This window comes from Nannospalax galili, unplaced genomic scaffold, assembly GCF_000622305.1.
Source record: "Nannospalax galili isolate Female #2095 unplaced genomic scaffold, S.galili_v1.0 scaffold75, whole genome shotgun sequence".
Lineage (NCBI taxonomy): Eukaryota > Metazoa > Chordata > Mammalia > Rodentia > Spalacidae > Nannospalax > Nannospalax galili.
The window spans coordinates 7680907-7685889 of NW_008339433.1; the positions used below are offsets into that span (position 1 = coordinate 7680907).

Consider the following 4983-nt stretch of genomic DNA (forward strand, 5'->3'; position numbering starts at 1 on the left):
AGTAGAATTATTTCTTTTTTCTTTTTTCTTTTTTTTTTTTGGTCTTTTTGAGACAGGGTCTCCCTGTAGCCTCAGCTGTACTGGAGCTCACTCTGTAGACCAGGCTAGCCTTGAACCCACAGAGATCTGCCTGCCTCTACCTCCTGAGTGCTGGGATCAAAGGCATGTGCCACCACACCTGGAGAATTATTTCTTTAGTATTTTCTCAGTGCCCTACCTGGAGTAAATAGCTATTAGCTCCTCTCTTTCCATGGAAAGTCATGCAACATTGTATCCTGAAAATATGTACAGTTAAAATTTAAAAATCCAAATGCTTTGGTCTTTAAAAAGAAAAAAAAAAAACATGGAATGCTTCACGAATTTGCATGTCGTCCTTGCCCCGGGGCCATGCTAGTCTTCTCTGTATCTTTCCAAATTTAGTTCCAGTGCTGTCGAAGCAAGCACTGAGTCATTCAGAAAACGCTTTCAGATATGCTGTCCAATAGCAACAGCTAAATGGCAGAGTTAGCCCTCAGAGATCAAATCACCCTTGTTTCTGGGATCCGTGCTTCTTTCAGCCTCCTTGCAGGGGTCTGAGCCTTTAGAAAATGAAGTAAAGAAAACATTAGCTTTTACTGAGCATTTACAGTTTTGAAACTTTACTAGGCACTTTCACATACAAGTAGTATCAATTTGATCATTAGCTTTTATAGTTTGTCATGACTTTTCAGAGAATAAAAAACTGAGTCATTGAGAAAACAGGAGGCTGCCTATGAATAATTTTCAAGTGGCACTGCACTGGAGTAAAACCCAGATATTCTGAACCTAAGTTCCTTGTTTTTGCATTTTAGCATGCTGCCTCTCTTAAAATACCAAAGCATAGTGGCAGTTTAAGTATTTCTATCCTAAAGAAAAGTCCCTTGCAAAAGAAGTTTTGATGAAGGGTGAATTTTAATGTAGTGCCACACTTTGGTGGAACAGATTACTTTCAGAAAAAGGATTCCTTCCTAACATTGCTAAAATCACAAACTGAGTCTATAAGCATATGCTTAAGAACAGAGCAGCTTAGTTGGACTTGGAAGTAACTTTGCATACAAATGCATAGAATGTTTTTGATGTTTCTGTTCCTATTAAACATGGAAAAATAAGATATATTGTGCAAGTAGTTTTGGTAGTTCAAGCACATCTGACTCAAGTCTATTTTATCCTTTAAAATGCAGACACATCTTCATACACACACCATATTTTGAAGGGCTGGTAATTGTCAGGAAATCAGACATTGTGTCTTAATACTATGAGACAGGCTATTTAAAGGTCTGGCTCTAATAGCTGTGTCAAGAAGAGTTCAAGGTTATAGAAAGTGAAGGCAAGTATGTGCTGCATAAGCTGTCAAGACAATGACAAGTTTCCTTCACCTTCACCTTCAACTGCCTTATTATTTGATTCTTAAAATCTTCACATATATTCCAAAATAGTTCTAACTACGGACCTACCTAAACAGTTTCTCTTTGGCACTTTGGATATTTTATTATTTTTACTTTATGTGTATGAGTGTACTACCTACATGTGCGCAGCTGAACACACATCATGCAATGCCCATGGAGATCAGAAGAAGGTGTCGAATGCCCTAGAACTGGAGTTACAGACAGTTGTTAGCTGCCATGTGGGTGCTGGAAATCGAAACTGAGACTGTGGGAGACAGGCTTGAGCCTACAGCCATACAGCAGGCCTGAGGTAACAGCCCGACCACTGGGGCCACAAGGAACACCTTGTGACATTTGCTCCCATTGGGAGATCATGAGACTGATGCCTAGAGCTTGCCACTCCCTAATCACCACCCTTGGAATCCGAATTGTAACACTTAGATATTGCAACAGTCAGGGTCACGTGGTTTCCAGGATTCCAGGCTCTGTAATCTGAAACCCAGTATGCTAATGAGGCATCCTCCCCGCTATTCTGTGATAGCTCACTAAACCTGTTAGGCTAATGAGGTATCCTACTTGCTGTGCTGTGATTGGACCACTACCCCTATATAAGCTCGTGCCTTCCTTCAATAAAGCAGATCTGTGTCGCTGAACCTGGTCTCCTGCGCCTGAATGCGGCGATGCTGCCACAGACTCCTCACCAGCCCTGGGTCCGGACCGGATGACTGATTGAGGAACTGAGACAGCAGGAGAGCGGCCATAGCTGGAGGAGAGTAGCCACAGCCGGTGACCACACTTGGCTCCCAACATGGGGCTGGGACCCCCTTCCCACAGAGCTGTAACAGTCTGAGTTGTAACACCTTGGGCTCCCAATGCCCCCTTTCTAGGTGCTCTTCCCGTAGTTGCTTGCTGCTTTCGTTTTGTTCTGCTTTTTTCTTCTGGCTCGCGATCTTCAGTTGGGCGTGCCGTTCCTGTCATCGCTAATCATCTCCTTGAACAGTTCCTGAGTCCTTTTGGGTATGTCGTGCAGGATGAGTGACCTCAGCTATGGGGAATAGTCATCCAGCTGCTGCCAGCCCCTGCACTGCTTCACTGGTTCCTCTCCTCAGGAGTACGCATATTAGGGTAACAGAAAAGGATGTAACTAAGGTTTTAGATGAAGTACTAGCTCTTGCCCCCTGGTCTACAGATTCTTGTTGCTGGGGTCCCGAACAATGGGTTTGCATTTTATTCTTGGCCTGGCATAGAGAAGTCGGGGAAGGACACCCATAGTCTGGGCTGTTCTACCCCATTGTGACAGCCATTCTGGCCTCCCTTCAGGGGGTTCCCCCCAAAGCCCCTGAACAGGACAATATCCTATAAAGGAGATAGATGAGCAAATACAACAACAGGACACTGGGGATGGCCTGTCCCAGGCATTTCCAGTTAAAACAAAACTAACAGATTCTTGTTCTGCTGAAAAAATGACTGTTAATGATGACATGAAAAATGAGGAATTGGGGTTTGAGAGCTCCCCTGATGAAAAACAGGAAGTTAAAATCACTTCTGCCCCAAAATTACGGGGCAGTGGCTACCCTCCACCATCTTTCATTTGCTTTGTTGAAAAGCAGGAAGTTAAGGCAGCCTCTACTCCGCCATTACAGGGCGATGGCTACTTTCCACCATCTTGCACTAGCTTTAAGGAAGTCCCCCCCCAGTCCATCTACCCCTCCCTCCGGAGGAGGACTGGAAGCCCCTCTAGCCTAGGCCCCTCTTCTATGATACAATGGGAGATTTTCCACAGTTTTTCTTAGTTACCATCAATCAGGGACAACAGAACCCTAATCTGGAATCCATATTCTCATGATACCTTAAGGAAGCTGCGTAAGGCAGCAGTTGAGCATGGCATTCACTCTCCCTGGTTTGGTCAGTTATTAGATACAGTCATTCAGCCAATACCCCCTATGATTGGCAGAATATCGCCCGTGCCTGCCTACAGGGAGGCAATTTCCTTTTATGGAAAGCTGCTTACCAAGATGAATATGAACAACAGGCAGAGCACAATAGAAATGCCAACGTCTAAGACATTAGAATTGATGCTCTAGTAAGACATGGCAATTTTGAGACCCCCCCCCGCGAAGCTCAGGCACAGGGACGGACCTCCCCCCTACTTTGAACAAGTACGGCTTTATGTGCTTCGTACTTTTCAAAGTATGCCAACTCATGGTGATGCCAAATTAACCAAATTAATACAAAAACCAGGCGAGTCTTTCTCTGATTTTGTTGAGAGATGCCAACAAAGTATAAATAGAAAGCTCAGTTATCAGGGAGCTGCCAATGCCTTGCTCAAGGATCTTGTGTATGAAGGCTGCTCTACAGAGTGTCACCTTGCCATAGGACCCGTTAGACACAGGATGTCTCTGAATGGATTCTGGCATGCTGAGATGTGGGGACCGCTCGGGCCCATGCCACAGCCCTTGCTGAGGCACTGGCTGTGCATCAGCCACAGGCTGAGATGGACAAAGGCAAATGTTGGGCCTGCAGGGGGGGCCATTGGTCATGTACCTGTCCTAATAAGATTATGAAAGAGGCCCAAAGGAGCCAGGTTCCCAATTCAAAATGCCCGAGATGCCAGAAAGGCTTTCATTGGGCAAGAGAATGCAGGTCTAAGGTGGATGCAGATGGTAAACCCATACAAAAGGTGTCTTTAAAAGGGCAACAGGCTGCCTCTCAGCCCTGCCCCAAAGAGAGGAAGTAAAGGAATACACCCTCCACGTCCAATGGACGATACCTATTGATTTGCACAAGCCTAGGATGCAACTTTCCCCAGATGGCCATAAGTTTAAAGGCCTAATTGATACAGGGGCCGCCGATATTACTGTAATCAGACAGGAAGAAGCCTTGTCGCATTGGCACCATAAGCCTGGACCCCCTATCCAAGGTGTTGGGGGCTTACAAAATACTTTACAGGTCCAACGTCTCCTGGTCTGGACTGACCCAGATGGCAATATGGGAGCTATTAAACCACTCTTAGCTGCAGGGTTTCCCCATAACCTGTGGGGAGAGATATCCTTTGCAATATGGAGGTTGTTCTAACTACCAATGACAAAGCCTTCTATGAAGACTGCATTGTAGATCAATGGTCAGGCAATGCCCCCCACCCTCACCCCCAATTCTAATGGCCACTGCTCTGCTGCCCAAGCCGCCCCCTATCAGTCTAAAGTGGGACACAACAGCTCCCATATGGGTGGAGTGGCCTCTTCCTTCAAATAAATTAGCTCCTTTAATCTCCTTGGTCCAGGAACAGTTATCCTTGGGTCATATTGAGCCCTCACTTAGTCCTCATAATTCTCCCATTTTTGTTATACAAAATAAATCAGGAAAGTGGAGACTTTTATATGATTTAAAGGCTATTAATGAGCATATGAAGCCTTTAGGGACACTTCAACCAGGACTGCCTCACCCTACTGCTATTCCCAAAGAATGTGCAATTATTATAATAGATATTAAGGACTGTTTCTTCTCTATTCCTCATCATGATGATGATAAGCCCTATTTTGCTTTGTCTATACCTGCCACTAACCATAACCTTCCAGTTCAA

General features: G+C 45.0%; 1 non-coding gene across 1 annotated transcript; it reads right to left on the reverse strand.

Annotated features, from left to right (window-relative positions):
- Positions 1-337: 337 nt before the first annotated feature.
- On the reverse strand, positions 338-444 carry LOC115070537. Its single transcript, XR_003849691.1, has one exon. It is a non-coding gene; the product is annotated as a U6 spliceosomal RNA (small nuclear RNA).
- Positions 445-4983: the final 4539 nt, after the last annotated feature.